Genomic DNA, 17,419 nt, shown 5'->3' on the forward strand with positions numbered 1-17,419 from the left:
GGTGGCGCCAGTGCTCGGCAGCCTCGCCTCTGTCAGTGCGCCCCAGGGCAGCTGTGGCTACATCGTAGCTCATCCCCACCAGCGTGTGAATGTGTGTGTGAATGGGTGAATGACTGATTGTGTTGTAAAGCGCCTTGGGGGGTTCCAGGACTCTAGAAGGCGCTATATCAAATACAGGCCATTTACCATTTTCCAAACAAATCGCGAGGGTCTGCTGGGAACGTCTGGCAGAGTCTCCTGTCAGAAGGAGCTTCAATTCCCACCTCCAACAGAACTTCCAAAATGTTCCGGGGGAGGCGGGGGACATTGAGTCTGAATGGGCCCTGTTTTTGTACCTCCATTGTTGAAACTGCCGACCGGAGCTGTGGTCGCAGGATCGTCGGTGCCTGTCGTGGTGGCAACCCCTGAACCCGCTGGTGGACACTGGTGGGTAGGGATGCTGTCAAGCTGAAGAAAGAGTCCTATCAGGTCTTTTTGGCAGCTGACGGGTACTGGCAGTCCAAGCGGAACGTGGCTTGGGTGGTCGCCAAGGCAAAAACCCGGGCATGGGAGGAGTTCGGTGAGACCATGGAGCAAGACCTCCGTACGGTTTCGAGGAGTTTCTGGTCCACCATCCAACGCCTCAGGGGGGAGAAAGCAGTGCGCCATCAACACTATCTATAGTGGGGACGATGTGCTGCTGACCTCTACTCAGGAAGTTGTGGATCGGTGGGCAGAATACTTCGAAGACCTCCTCAATCCAACCGACACGTGTTCCAGTGAGGAAGCAGAGTCTGGGGACTTTGGGTTGGCCTCTCAAATCTCTGGTGCTGAGGTCACTGAGGTGGTTGTAAAGCTCCTCTGTGGCAAGGCTCTAGGGGTGGATGAGATCCGCCCGGAGTTCCTTAAGGCTTTGGATGTTGTGGGGCTGTGTTGGCTGACACGGCTCTGCAGTATCGCATGGACATCGGGGGCAGTCCCACTGGACTGGCAGACCAGGGTGGTGGTCCCCTTATTTAAAAAGGGGGACCGCAGGGTGTGTTCCAACTACAGGGCAATCACACTCCTGAGCCTTCCTGGTAAGGTCTATTCAGGCATTCTGGAGAAGAGGGTCCGTCGGATTGTTGAACCTCAGGTTCAGGAGGAGCAATGTGGTTTTCGTCCTGGCCGTGGAACACTGGACCAGCTCTATACCCTTAAGGGGATCCTGTAGAGTGCGTGGGAATTTGCCCAACCAGTCTACATGTGTTTTGTGGATTTGGAGAAGGAGTTTGACCGCATTCCTTGGGGGCCCTGTGGGGGGTACTCCATGGAGTATGGGGTACCAGGCCCTCTGATTCGGGCTGTTAGGTCCATATATGACCGGTGTCAGAGTTAGGTCGCCGGCAGTAAGTCGGGCTCGTTCCCAGTGAGAGTTGGACTCCGCCCTTTGTCACCGATTCTGTTCATAACCTTTATGGACAGGATTTCTAGGCGCAGCCAAGGTGTGGAGGGCATCCGTTTTGGTGGTCTAAGGATCAGGTCTGCATTTTGCAGATGATGTGGTCCTGTAGGCTTCATCAGAACGTGATCTTCAGCTTTCGCTGGAGCGGTTAGCAGCCGAGTGTGAAGCAGCTGGGATGAGAATCAGCTCCTCTAAATCTCAGACCATGGTCTTGATTCGGAAAAGGGTAGAATGCCTTCTCCGGGTCAGGGATGAGGTCCTGCCCCAAGTGGAGGAGTTTAAGTATCTCAGGGTCTTGTTCACGAGTGAGGGAAAACTGAAGCGTGAGACTGATAGGCGGATTGGTGCTGCATCTGCAGTGATGCGGGCGTTGTACCGGTCTGTCATGGTGAAGAGAGAGCTGAGTTCGAAGGTGAAGCTCTCGATTTACCGGTCGATCTACGTTCCTACCCTCACCTATGGTCATGAGCTTTGGGTAGTGACCAAAAGAACGAGATCGTGGATACAAGCGGCTGAAATGAGTTTTCTCAGAAGAGTGGCTGGGCTCTCCCTTAGAGATAGGGTGAGAAGCTCGGTCATTCGGGAGGGGCTCGGAGTAGACCCGCTGCCCTTCCACATCGAGAGGAGCCAGTTGAGTTGGCTTGGGCATCTGGTCAGGATGCCTCCTGGACTCCTCCCTGGTGAGGTTTTCTGGGCACGTCCAACCGGGAGGAGACCTAAAGGTAGACCCAGGGCATGGTGGAGGGACTATGTCTCTCACCTAGCCAGGGAACGCCTTGGGATTCCCCCAGAGGAGCTGGCCCAAGTGGCTGGGGAGAGGGAAGTCTGGGCCTCTCGCCTTAGGCTACTGACCCCGCAACACGACTCTGGATAAGCGGATAAAAATGGATGGATGGATGGGTGAATCTTTATAATTTGCTTTCAAGGAGCCAGGCATTTTTATCTTTTAAAAATTATCTTGACCAACATATCTCCAGACTCTCCTACGATATTTTAAAAACTTTATTTGTATTTTTCTAGTTCATTTAGAGTCTGAGATCAGTGGACACATAAAAATGGCCTGTGGGCCTTGTGTCTGACAAATATGGTCTAGAGGAGTGATTCATCACTAAATTAAACAAATCAGCTGTGTTCATGAGCTGAAACATGCAGGAAATGTGCTGGAGTTAGAATGCAGCGCAAGGTAGGTCAGAGCAATTTTTTTCTAAAACCCAACAGACCGACCGGCAACTGTGATGTTGCAAGTGCGATATTCTGGCCACAGGGGGCAATAGGGGCTGGGAGGCCTTTCACTGACCCTGTAAAGGCTCGTTTTATCACATACTGGCTCATGAAAATGATTTAAAAATATGAAAAGGTTGCAAAGTATCCCTTCAATTATAATTCCTTTAGTTGGCTCTGCCTACCAACCTGATAAATATTATTTACTTGTACATGTGTTGCATTTTTCCTGCTGAGCAGTTTTGTCGAGACACCCCAATTATGCACTATTATTGCAGAAAGTGCAAAAACTGAGTATCTAAGAACTGCTGCAGATTAAAAAAAATGTTAAATGAGAGCCGAGTTTGTAGTCAGTAATAAATGGGGGCCCGGTGGAAAGGTCTGGCGGGCCGGACGTGGCCCACGAGCCGCCTGTTGGCATTCACTGCTTTAGTTGATCTGTTGTTGTTTTCAGCTTATTTACACTCACACTGTTTTTACTAAAATACTATATTTGTTAAATTGTGTTATTGTTTTAAAATGGGTTCACTTGCACGTTGTTGGTTGAAGAAAACAAGGTCATCAACATTAAAAGTGTTACAGAACAGAACTGGGTTAACATTACAGTTACAAACAGCTCGTATTTAATGATGGTTTCAAGTCTTAGGAGGCAAATAAGGACGAGTAAAAAAAAAAGAGCTATATATAACCAGTTAGACAGACAAATTTATGAGTCAACTAACTGTCTGACTTAACGTTTATTATTTACTTCACTAATGTAATGTTTTACATTGCCATTTGTTGGTTTGACGTCCATCCTGCGGAAAACCCTGCAAGTCACATGTACTGATCTACTTTTTTTAAAATTCCTGCATTTGTTTTAAACCAAATTGGGTAATAAAACAATGTGATTTTTAATAAAGAATTACAGTTTGACCCCAATTTTGTTTTTCATTTAAATGCAGACTTCTGTCACGTGGGTGAAACTGTAATGGGAGCTTGGATTGATAAATACTTATGGGTATGCTGTTATTTCTTTGCCAAAAAACAAATCTCAGTGTCATATACACATGTTTCAATAAAACTAGCCTGACCTGTTCTGAAGGAAGTTAACACCCTTTAAATGTTTCTAAAGCCTCAAACTGATTGGTTCTAGCTTCTCTATGAAAACAAGTCCGTTTTTCTTTGTTTTGAGATTTTGATGCTAATTTAATGAGCATAAGAAAAACATTAAAGAACATCCAGATGTGAAACATCTTGGATCTCTTAAATCACACAGGATTGTTCCAGAACACATTTGGTTTACCCCATAAAATACGTCCTCTTATCTAAGTCAAAGTTTACACTATAATCGTATTTAACCTTTCATTAAGAAAGCGAGGGATGCCAAAAATTCAGGGCCATGTCATGTTGACAATAGCAATGGGAAAACCTCACAAATCATTTTTATCTTCACACTTTTCAATTAATTACGCACAAGATCATGAAAAAAAAACATGACCAATACAATGAGTTGAAAGAAGCTATTAACTTTAACTTTAGGGGGTAACTTGAACACAGTGCCAATAAACATTTGGACAAACATCAATTTTGGAAATGTGCATGAAAAAGACCCCCATGTTCCCAAAACCTGTAATTGTTTTGTAATTATTTAATAAATGTTTTTTTTATTTTCCTGTTACTGGTGTTTGTGTTCCATTTGTTTTGTTTTTCTTCAATAAAGAAAATTGATTGAATACATCGGACCAATCTGGTTTAGAATTTTTTTCGTCACCCGGTAAACCCACCCACCTTATGATGGCGCTAGCGTCAGTCTCAAACAAGTGATCCGCAAATGCGAAAAACTGAGTGTTTTTTTAAATGCTGCCTTTTTTATTAAGAATGAATTAATGAATAACTATTTTTAATAGTTATGTACCTGAGGTGAATTTTATTTTGAAGTATTATCAAGCGCGTGCTCACTAGTGGGCGGGGCTCCGACCAGCCCAAAGACATGTTACGTCGCTTATTCAGCCTCTGTCTCTGTAGCTGTGGACTCAAGACCCCGGTGTTGGTCAGCTCCGCGGTTCTCAGTATCATTATGTAAAATGCCGGTGTCGGTAGCCGGAGCATTTTCTCTCCCTTCGACTGGGTTTAATCCCAAAAATACGGAGAATATTACAGTTTTTCCCAGCAATACAATTTTTTCTTGTCAACTTTTTCAGACATTGAGGTTTTCAAGCCCACTTTCCCCACTCTCGCTACATCTTCTCGTTTTTTGGAATCTCATCTTTATTTAACAGAATACGGTAAGCTCTTCCTTCTATGTTTTCAAATTTACAGGTTTGACAGTTGTCATATAACAAGCTAACAGCGGCTAAAATTTTCCCCAAATTTCTGTCTATCTCGATTAACAGGCGATATTAATCATGTTTTAGAAATAAAAGCAACAACATTTGTTGCTTTGAAATGTTATAATAGCTGTTTAATATTTGCTCTTTCGTGTTTTAGACGTTCCTGGTTTATTACTTTAGCCCTGTTGCTATAAATAGTTACAAGCTAACACTGACCTAAAAAAATATTATGTTATGAGGATGCTTTCTAAAAAACATTTCTGATTTTGTGTGAAACTGAGTGAAGTTGAAAGCTTGACCCCGTCACTGTTTTGTTGTGACTAGTGTATAATGAAGCTTAGTGTGTGTTGTCACAAAGCCACCTGGGAACCTGCTGTTCCTTTTGGTCAAACTCGCCCTGATTGTTACAGCTGAGCTTTTATTGAGAGATTGGTACATTTTTCAGGCTTAATGAAATATGAAAGAATGCAAAAATTGATTAAGTAATCCAGGTGTGAAAACTAGATTTCATACATGGCATATGATGATGGTGAAAAGCCTCAATACTGTTCTAGTTCTGATTTTCAAAATAAAAGTCTTTGGTGCTGTCAAAAAGAACATATATTGTTCAATATGCTTCTATGCATATGTTGTCTTGTTTATGGATATGTTTTTCTGGCCTGATGTGTTAACACCAAGGCTGACACAGCAGACATGGATTGTGATGAGGATGTATGCGAACAGCTGAGTGGGACAGGATGCCTAGTTCCATGATTACTGAAATGGGGTGTTCACGGCACCATATGTTCCTGTTTACATCATGCTGATTAACATTTGGGCCAGCCTCATGACTCATGTCATCTATGTTGCTTCTCAGCTAATTTTTTAGCACTGTTACTAAAATGGACAATCTGAATTCATGTACAGCATTAGTTAAAAGTACATTTTCTGCTTTGCTTTAGGGTGTGTTCACATAGAAACTTGGACTGAAGATAGTTCAGGGGCTATTATTGCTGATGAAGAAAACCATGTCACCCTCAGCTGTCCTTTGAACTCATAAATGAGGGCTAGAGACAAATTTATAAAGCATTATTTATGTAGGTAGCTTCCATTTGAACTTGCTTTCTGCTAAAAAATGTCATCTTGTAATGTAATTTGGTTTGCTGCTTGTTTAAATGTATTACCGGTAAATATAAGTAGACATTTTTCAGTTTTAGCCCAACCTTACAAGGGCTTTGCAGGAGATTTCTTTTTCCAGCGACATAACTGATCACTTCTGTTCCTATTTTTTACTTATTTTTTTGCTTCAGCAATACTGTGTGTGAAATATCTTTGGCTTTTTTTCCTGCTAGAACGGTGCTGTGCTGAAGGTTAGTTAACTGATGACACACAGCCTCGTCTCTGATGTTACAGAGCATGTTGTGGGGAAAGTAGGTTACTGGGCCATGTCCTGAAGCTTAAACTGAATGCTAGTCTGAATGTTGCTAGAGCTGCTTAGTGTGACTAGGCATGCACAAATGGTGTGGGTCTGCGTAGCAGCAAAAGGGATCAGTGCAATGCTCTGTCTCTTTAAGAAAACAGAGCAGTGATCCACATAAAATGAATGCTGAATGTTCAGCCTATGCTGATCGATCTCATGAAATTGATTGAAATCTGACAACAGGTTGCTATTTGACTAATATCGACTTCAATTCAGTCAGTCGTCTTGGATTAACTATTTTATGCTAATCTTTAAATCTTAAATAAAATAAATTTAAAGGTGCATTGTGTAAGAATAGAGTAAGATTTCCCAAAGCAGTCTTAATGTCTCAGTCATGTTGGAAGGAAGGCTGTCCTTAAACATATTGAATTTTTTGCTGGCTGGCAGGGTTGTCTTTTTTTTCTCCTTTCAAAATAGAAGGAGGGAAGTAGCTACAGTTTAGCATCAGTGAGTGTGAGCTAACACTGCAGCGCCGGCATTTGTAACTCGACTACAGCCATCAAAAATCTCTAGAGTTGTTTAAAGAACCAAAGTCTGGAACAAGAGCAACCCAAATTTTTTTTCTTGTAACCCTAGGAAGCCACGGCATCTTTTTGTTGTACTCTAATATCAAGTAAAGACGGCTAGAGGCTAACATTGAGCTAACAATGCTAACAGTAAATTAGAAGCAAATAGTCAGCTCTAAAAATATCTTATTACAGTGAAATTTTTGCATAAAGTGAATAATGAGTCAAATATGGCGCTTTACTCCCTTGAATGAGTCATTCAGAGCAATAACTAATCTATCAGCCAGACCGTAAAAACACTTCTTGTATGCAAGAGGTATTTTACCGTAATACATGTAGGAAGTGCTTCCTAACGTAAAACACCCAATAGTGCTAGCACCAGATATGACAACGTATTTATCAACTTACTGTGTATGACTCATCTGTGCTTGTTACCTAGAATCTTTTGGTGCTGAGCTGTAGATGACAGCCACAAAACTCACGAAACAGAAGTGAACGAGATTGCAGTAACCAAATTTGACCACAGGATGTCATCTTACTTTATTCTTATGTGCTTCACCTTGAGTATGGAACAGTTTATCAAAAAACTATATTAAAAAAAACTCTGCAGGGCTTTTAGAGGTGTGCAGAAGGAAGCTACAGTGTTTCCTATAGAAGTTATATTTGAATAAAAAAAAATAATCAAATATTTATTTTGATGGGTTTGACTGGGTTTGTGTTTCCATTAGGGCTGGGCAATAAATTGAAAATGTATCGTTATCGAAATTTCTGACTTTTATCGAGATAATTTTTGCCATGTCAATAAATTTGATAATAAAAAAATGAAAAGATGTGTGTAGGTTGGAAACATTCATGTCCCTTTAAGAAGCTGTACCACCTTGAGTCACGTAAAAATGTGACTTAACGTAATACATGTGACAGCTCCATCTAATGGACAACTTTTGTTTCTGCGCATGCATGTAGTTATCGTCCATTTATCATTATTGAGGTGAAATCCTCAATATATCGCGATACTGATTTAAGGCCATATTACCCAGCACTAGTTTACATCTACCAGCCAATAGAGGCACCATTGCAGTGAAAAGTCTGCTTGGCACAGTGAGGCTGGTACTGTGCAAAATGGCACACTTGGCAAGTCAAGCAGCTGTTTCTGAGCCCAGAAGATGTTCTAACGTCAAATACTGTTGTAAAATAAACTTATTAGCAGATATTAGTCCTTACCTTGTACGATTTGTTACTGAACAGGGCCTGAAATTCACTTCCAAAAACAGGGGGGAATTCCCCTCTCACATATGTCTGTATAAGGGGAATTTATATATTGGGGGGGGGGGTTACAGAATTTGCGAGTCCTATGTTGAACCATACCTTACATCACGTTTATAGGCAGCTTTCATTGGACTCCTGCAACATTCTCATCTTCGTTGCTCTTGTCCCTTTCTTTGTTTCATCTCCTCTGCCTGATTTCTTTCCTCACACAGAAGTTAAAAAAAGAAATATAAACTTTCCAGGAACTACTTGTGGGATTAACAATAGGCCTTAACATTGTTGTATTGATGCATTTATTAACTTTTTTGAATCTTCCTTAGTGGTCCTCATAGGTGCATCTGTGGCCATCTTTTGTCTGAATGTTGTCTTTTTCTTGGCCTCTAACACTGCATTCCATTGTCATAACTTTGAAGTATAGAAATCAAATAAAAATACTCCTTTTTGCTGCACTGGTATTAGAAATGATCTGAACAATTTACATTGCTGAAGTTTGTTGTCCAACTCTCTGGGCTGCATCTTTGCTCTTGTTTGTGCTTCTTTATCTGTTGTCTCCATCTTCTCTTCTTACTCTGATTTCTGTCTCTGAATTCCTCTATCTCAAACTGATGAATTTTCATTAACCCAACTTTTAACACAAACAGTTTCGTTGATGTGGCATCAAACACGACTGCAACTATGTACATTATTGTATCTGTTAGCTCACAGTACTAATTAGTTTTGGAGCGGGGTTCTCCCACGCTCCGCTTGGTCCTCTTTCCTCTCTGTCTTCTGTCTCTTCTGCTTCATCTTTTTCCATTTGCTAAACGCTCTGTTGAAATCAAACTGCTCTTGCGGAGGGCCAAGCTCTGAAATCAGCATCAGATTGGTGAGATTTGTGTTATTCAGAGAATTTCTGAATCTTGTTTTTATCCTGTTTTGCGTGCTGAATCCACGTTCACATGACACACTGGCAACTGGGATGACTAAAGCGATCTTAATGAGCTTCTCCATTTCAGTGAACACACCCCTATGGTCACTCAAAACAGCCTCTGCAAACTGCTGGAAGGTCAATGAGGCGTTCGAGTCACTGGAAACCATAGTTTGCTTCAGCAAGGCAAACTCAGAGTGTCCATCCACTGCACTTAGATAGTTTGAGAAGTGTGCAAGAAGGTTGTCGAGTTTTTCAAGGCCATAATGAGAAAAGTTCTCTGACTTTTTTTCCATAATGGCCTTTTTTGGCTCCAAAATTGTAAACCATGACAGAACCATGTCTCACAGGGGAATCTTCTCTCAATCTCTGTTATTAAAGATCCCACGTATCTGCTCTTCATTCAGTCAAAAATGTTGTCTCCTTTAAACTTGTTTCCATTAAGAGAACTGAAGAATTCCATTTCTGCAGGGCCAGGGTGGACAGTTATTTCCTTCAGGGCTTCTTTGGTACTTTCAACCATTGGCTGTGCTGTGGAGAAGTCCAGATCTTCTCTTTGAAAATGTTTTGAGAGAAGGCCTACATGCATCAGTACATCCTTCATCATGTGACAAAGGGCCACAAAGTTAAACTGTCTCCCAGCTAGTAGCAGACCTTTAGCTTTGTTAGCATCTTGTGCATTAGAGGAAGCCATGTGCTCCAGGACATCTCTCAGGGATTTCAGTGATCTACACACTACTAACACTGCATTGTGAATTGACAGCCACCTTACTGCATGCGGCTGGGTGAACTTCAGTTGGGGTTCATCCAGCTGTTTCTGCAATTCATGCAGCTTGTTGCTTCTGACAGCAGAATTACTGAAAAAAATTGATCTCAAATCCTGCTGAAACCGTTTCACCTGTGGCACGGAGTTGGCTGCATCACTGGCAGCAAGTGCGAGACGATGAGCCATACAGTGGATTACTACCAGGTCTGGGTTATATAGCTCTCTGAGTTTTTTTTTAATAACTCCTTGTCTGCATCCTGCCATTACAGCAGCTCCATCAGTGCAAACTGCAGCAAGTTTTTTTCCATCCAGTTTTTTTTATTTCAAAAGCTGTTGAATAGATTATAATTTATAATGTCTTCTGATTCAGAATCCCCATCATATTGATTCTTGATTAAATGACATTTAAACATTCACAATGTTGTCAAACCAATGATCACCAGCTGCGATGTTGTGTTTGTGGCTGAATGCTGTGGTAACCCTGTTGGATTCTAACTTGGTTTCAAATTGCTCCCAATAACAGTTTTACTATCTAAAGCGCTCGCACATCATCACAGCTCCTCTTCTGTGCTTCACAGTGGGATCGACACGGTCCGTTCACCCTCTCTGTATCAAACAAAAACACAGAAGCCTGAAACAGAAAATTAGAAAATGCTTTTAAACACACATCGACACACTTAATATCTGCACCACCTTATAGATAATGCAGCACAGTGAGCTCTTTAGACGTACTTCTTTGCATCTGGTATTCCTTTTATTTGCACCCCTACCCTCCCCCCAACCAAAAAAAAAAAAAGAAAAAAAAAATTAAACATTTCTATGAGATTTAGATTTTCTTAGAGACATGACACTCCGGTACTGTTCATCTGCTATCACTAGCTTTTATAAGAATGTCCCTTATTCTTTTGTCTTTCACTCAGCTGTTTCCTAAAACTCTTAAGGACACGCCATATTGAGGTTTGCAAGAAAAAGCTAATTGTTGATGAAATGACATTCAGATTGTGTCATAATTGCCAGGTTTTGAAGCTGCAACAAAGAAAATGGTAACAAATCATTATTTTGAAAACAAAGAATTTAAAAACGATTTAAAACATATTTTTTGCTAAGTTGCTTGTGATGTTTAGGTACAACACAGGTGTTGATTGGTCTAACAAATACATCTGACACAAACCGTTTTATGACAACGACTATGAAACTGGGCCAAAATTGGGTGAAAAAGCAGTAATGTCTGAAGAATAGTCTTTTAAGACCTCATAAATAATAATAAAAAAGGCTTGTTTATAAAAATAAATCTGACAAGGCGAGGGGTAGTGTAAAACTAGAGTAGAATTTGACAACATTGCCATTAAAGATGTCTGACAGATTTGTTATTTTTTATTTTGCTTTCATGGTTTAAAATATGTAATTTGAGGTAAAATAAGCAGCAGAATCCTTGTAAAGAGGACAGCAGGTTGAAATCATTATACTTAGTTTTCATTTAAAACACAAGGATACGTGTTTATCTGGGGAGGGCCTTTAAACATCCACTGTTTGTCTTTTACCTTTCAAAACACCTGTTTTCTTTCATTTTGAGTGATTAAAAATCAAAAGAATAGTGAATATTCAGTGTCTTGTGGCTGAATCCCATTTAAGTGTTTTAAGTTATTTTGAGTACCAGTAGAAGTGAAATATAGATGCTGTACTCACTAGGAATGTGTATTGGTGAAATTCTGGCGATATGATACAAATCACAATACAGAGGGGACGATATGATATATCGCGATACATTCAGCCAGATGATATTAGCGATGTTTTTAGACTGAATTTATTGTAGGAAATTCAATGAACAGTCCAAACTGATACGTAACATGTTTAACATGAGGTATCTGAACCATAATAGAGGGATTTGCATTTCAGTGGTGGAAACAAAATCCAATGCACACTGCTGTCAACTAGCGTTTGGTGTTTGAATTGCACCAGTGATGCGCCAATATGAAATTTTGGGGCCAATACCGACGTCCGATATTAAGATCACTGTTATGGCCAATAATCGATATTTGCAGATACCGATATACTGACATTATTGCTTCTAAAATCAGCAGATTTTGTATAGAATTAAATTATTAAAGCCGAGTTTACATTATTATGCACCCACAACACACACATTTACGGTTCTGAGATGATTACATTCACTATTCACATGACTAAACAATTACACATCACCCCCCTCACCCTCTGAAACAGGCAAACAAATGGAGACAAGATGGAAAAAATATAAGTTGTTAATATCAGCCCGGTTTTATTTATCGAACCGATAAAGATATTTAAAAAAATGACTAACATTGGCCAATACCAATGTTGATGCCGATATATTGTTCATCCCTAAATTGCACTAAAAGAAAACAACACACAAATGTTTGCATATACATTCTTCCAAAAATTCAGCACACAGGCTTTGCATATTGTTATAATATCGCAGGAAAAAATATCACAATATATTGCCGTATCGATATTCACTTACATCCTTAGTACTGACTCTGTGAAGGTATTAGCCCAAGCTTTCTGACTCAGTGGTCCAGTAGTTAAGCTGCTTACACAACAATATCAGTGGGAACAACCCCACTTTTCTTTGTGTGCTAAATTTAGACTAATGTGAAAAGGCTGAGCTGAATATTTGTTTGGTCGCCGCTTTAATTAGGATGCACTGGACTTGTTTTTTTTTGGTTAACATTGGTGAAAACTGCAGTCTATGCTCTGTGGTCACTTTATTAAGTGCTGGCTCCAGATTGGACCCCTTTTCTCTTCAGAGTTGTCTTGATTCTTCCTGGCGTGGATTCAACCAGGTGTTGGAAACATTCCTCAGAGATTTTGGTCCAATTTAACATGACATTCAAACAAGGCAGGATGGATCCACGCTTTTATGATTGGCATCAAATGAGGACATTTGCTTCAGGTCCCTTGTGTACTCCAGGGGTTCCTGCTCTGTGGAGCACTCAGTTTCCTTTGGCCACTGGTACTGAATGACTATTGAGACTATGACTGGCACTCGTATCACACATCTTAACCTTGGAACCTAGGAACTTTGACAGACTAAATGTTCAGCTCCAGTTATATAACAACTTCTACTGACGTCATCATCCGTGCTGCTGATGCTGAGCTCTTGCACCACAGAGCGCTGTAATTGTCATCAGAAGCTTCTGGCTCTGATCCACTTCACCATGATTAAGATTTTTTTCATTCAGTAAATCAAGCTAGTCACATTATGTTAATTTTATTCCTGCTATGTGTGTGTGTGTGTGTGTGTGTGTGTGTGTGTGTGTGTGTGTGTGAGAGAGAGAGAGAGAGAGAAACATCAACATATTTTCTCTGTTGGCCCTGAAATAAAACAAGTATATATATATTTAAAGTTGTGGAACACCAAAAACACTTTGTAATTATAATGTCTGATTATAATCGGTCACTCAGAGTTTTTCACGCAGGCAGAACATGAAAATAGTCTCCTACACCTATCTCCTGCATTAGCTTCTGATAGAAAATAGACGATTAAAATCAAGGATTTGAAAAGCTTGACAGATCTATGTCACACTGTCACTTAACGTTCATAGACTCACTTATCTTGGCTCACAACAGGGAAGGCTGTTGTTGGTTTAGCATCCAGGAGACAACAAATGTTTTGGCTAATAGAAATTAACCATTAGCATTAGCAACTCCACCACACAGCAGAACTCCGTCAGGCTTGTGTTATTTGTGGAGATAGAACATTAACATTGCAGAGCAAACGAGTCAGTGGTAAAGTCGTGTTGCTGTTAGCCAGTCAGAGGCCAGATGTCCTAATGTCAGGAAATAAGACTCCAAATCCTGCCGTCTGAAGCTACTTTCTCCTCCAGCTGAATTCTCCATGCTGATACAGATGCTTCCGGCCCTCTCCAAGTACGACTTACAAGGCATTAATTCCTACAAGAAACCTGATGAAGAAAGTATTGCAAATGTATTGATTAAACGAGTGTTTCATACCATTAATAATGGCTGCTGACCTGAAATTTTTTAGTGATTCCTTTTTATAAATGATTTAACATAAATAAGTATCTTTTAAAATAGTTGGTAATGTATTAATCTTCTCTAAATAGATGCATTGTCTCCTTATTTACCGATATTAGGTTTTCTGTGTGTTTATTTAATCTGCTCCAGGTTACGTTGAAGGACTGGGTGTGGTTACAGTTTGTTTCAGAAGAAGAGAAAAAGTCTCCACAATGTATACGGCCCCAGCCCATGTGAGTGACCTAGATGTGACTCAGCTCTTTAGCCCTGGGTGTTGGCTACATATGTATTACAGCGCTGTTTGTTTTTAAGGAGTCAAGTACATAAGAAGGAGCATGTCAGACCAGACGCTAAAAAGAGCACTCCCACAGCGCAGAGTCATGTCCAGAGACAAAACGTTAATGATGGATGTGCGTACTGAACAGGAGTCACACAAATGTCATGCTTTCTAGTCCTGTGGAGCGTCGACAGAGACCTTTTTAATGTTTTTGTGTTACCTGCCGAAACCCAAATCCCAGAGGCTTAGATTTTCCTCTCGCCCAGAGATTTCTGAGATTTAAAATCAGCTAGTATTGCAGTTCCTCATTCTAGAATATGGTCATTTACTAGCAGTGGCGGGCGGTGCGTTCCACCCCTGGGCCTTCAGTGATTTCCTATTCAGTCCAATCTAATTTAATTTAACCTTAAAATACCATCAATATGACATCACAGCTGGAGAAACCTCACACACACACACACACACACACACACACACACACACACACACACACACACACACACACACGCACACACGCACACACACACACACACACACACACACACACACACACACAGACACCACGTAATTTCCGGAGCCTTTAAAATCAAACTCGCATTCTCAATTGAGAGTAGGAAACTAAGACCACGGATACTGTCAAATCTCAAAAATGAAATACGGGTTTAAGAGATGAGACAGTAAAATAAATAAGTAAAGCAAACACATTATTTGCATTTGTTTTGGAGAAAATGGCACCGCGAAACAATTGAACATGTTGGCGCAGCTGCGCACACCACGTTATACACAATATAAATTGCATAGAAACAGAACACAGAATAATTTCATTTAGACATTTGATTTCATTACCATTTATTGATTATTAACAAAATAAAATGACAAAACATTTTAAAAAATACTAATAAAATGTTTCTACTCACCAACATAAATGTCCAGCATGGATCTCCTCCTCTCCTGCTCATTTGAAAATAAAATCCATCCTTCTTTCTTTCCTCAGAAAAACCTCAATGGCTCTGTACAGTTTATCTGTGCGCTTCAGGTCCATGAGTGGATCCTTTTCTATGAACATGGAAGCTAATGCTAAAAGACGTGTCTGTCCGGTCGTGTTTCTGGCGTACATTTTAACGCGCTTTAATGCTACCAAATCCATCTGATGCGAGCAACAGGCATTCCCAGCAGAATAACCTGCAGCGGTTCTCTGAAGCTGTTTGCCATGGGTACCGTTCATAGTTGCTTGCCTGAAAATGACGAACAAATCCTTTCCCCTGCTGGGACAAGCCAGCTAGTATTGGAGTCAGACGACCTGTTCTCACAAGATCCATTTTTTCTTGAAAGGTCCGTCTTGAAAATGGTGTGGCAAGTAAATCTGCAACCAAGTCTGTCTCTTCTCCTCTTTCAGTCATCATGTGTTCAAAAACACACCGATAGCTGCCTATAGATACAAATCTCCGTATTTAGTTTTGATATTTTGCTTAATGCCACTAGAAAAGTTCTAACTACTGCTTATCCAATCACAGGATGCGTTCATGTCAACTTTTGCTTGAGGCCAGCTAGCTGGCCTGGGCCACGCTGACTCGTGAGCTGACTGGCTATCGCAACTGGATCGTCTCTGTTCACTTACAGCGGACAGTGGGCTTCTCGATTGATTCTGAAGGCCTGGGGAAGACTTAATCTGCCTGAAAACACAAGCTAGCTTAAATTTGATTGGATAATACCCAACCTTGGTATTTTAACACTGGAAGCAGCACAGCCAAGTGGGTATAATAGGATATAAGGAAAATAGACCAGTAAACATTAAAAAAAAAAAATATTTACCAAAGGAAAAAAAATACATTTACGCTTTTGAGTACGTTTAGGCCAGCAGAGAAGGCTTTGCTGGCCCTGACTGCCCACCACTGTTTACAAGGGATGGGTACCTTTGACAGTTGAATTGATATGGTACAAAGTCCCGGTACCTAGGAATCGATACTGATACTTAACGGTACCAGTTTTTGAAACTTTTGAGTTTTCAATAATTAACTAAATCTCTAAATATATTTTTCCTCAATATATAGCCATATTTGGTAAATATCATGAGAAATAACATACAGCTGTTTGCATTTAATCATAGTGTTGTACAAAAATCTGAAAACCTTTAACCACAAGTGTTTCTAAATGATGCAAAAACTAAAACCCAGCTCCATGTACTCCTATTCCTCTTCTATGCCTTCTAGAATAACTATGATGAAACTAAAACAAACTTCGATACCATACAACATCATCATCATCAAACAGTTGAAGTCAGAATTTTTGAGTTCTGAGGAGAAAGCAAACACACCATTAGCTGATGTTAACGGAAGCTAAAACATCAAGCTAACATTATTTTAAACAGTCTACTTACCTGCTGGAGCAGATTAAGAGATGATGATATCTCACTAATCCCCAAATTCCACTACCTCCGCTCCGCTCCGCTCCGGTCCGCCCCCGCCTTCCGCAGCCGCTCGCTTCCGAACTCAATTTTTACTGCTACCCGCACTACAACGGCTCCGCTCCGGTGCGGAGACCTGAGGGGGGCAAACAAGCATGCGCGGGATTTTCGAGATCTTGCGATACAGTCCGAGCAATAAACGCGGAAGTTAGATCCAAACACCCGTTGTGTGGGAGAAGCATCGGCATGAGCTGTTTAATCTGCCCATCATTTGTGTTGACAGATCAGCAGTGTTTGGATCAACAAAGTGTGACTACTTTGATAGTAGAAACTGTATTTATGGCTTACTTTTGTGCATTTAAACTTCAGCCGCCATTGATAGTTGTTAAAAGTTGTTAAACCTGTGCATATGAAACAAAAAACGCCTTTTGTTTATCGATTTATTGTGAAAAACGGAAATTGTGCTTGCTCCTTTTCCTGTTGGGCCGTTGTGATTTCTGTCCATTTACTGCGGAGGTGCTCCGGCGTCCGGCGAAAATAGGATCGATTCTATTTTTGCCGGACGCCGGAACAGAGGGCGGCGCACGGCGCCGCAATGCCGGAGCACGGCCTCAGTAGTGGAATTGCTCTGATTGACTACAACGGGACCGATTTTGCTCCGGCGTTCGTGTCGGAGCGGAGCGCAGCGGAGCGGAAGTAGTGGAATTTGGGGGTTAGATCATTGTCGCATTTAGTGAAATTAACCCAAACTTTAGAGTAGGGCTGCGCAATATATCGCAAATATATCATTATCGTGATATCAGCATGCGCAATACGCATATCGCAAAGAACAGCTAAATATCACAATGGATGGTCAGCTCA

At 40.9% G+C, this 17,419-nt stretch overlaps 1 protein-coding gene across 3 annotated transcripts in view; it reads left to right on the plus strand.

Moving 5' to 3' along the window:
* The first annotated feature begins 4,680 nt into the window (after positions 1 to 4,680).
* npas2 (neuronal PAS domain protein 2) overlaps positions 4,681 to 17,419 on the plus strand; it is a 46,803-nt gene continuing 34,064 nt past the window's right edge. For all 3 annotated transcript variants that reach the window (XM_070555722.1, XM_054730620.2, XM_054730624.2), the window contains exon 1: positions 4,681 to 4,911. The gene's annotated coding sequence lies outside the window, so the exon portion shown is untranslated. The remainder of the gene's footprint in view (positions 4,912 to 17,419) is intronic.

Source organism: Nothobranchius furzeri, chromosome 10 (assembly GCF_043380555.1).
Source record: "Nothobranchius furzeri strain GRZ-AD chromosome 10, NfurGRZ-RIMD1, whole genome shotgun sequence".
NCBI classification, from domain to species: Eukaryota; Metazoa; Chordata; class Actinopteri; order Cyprinodontiformes; family Nothobranchiidae; genus Nothobranchius; species Nothobranchius furzeri.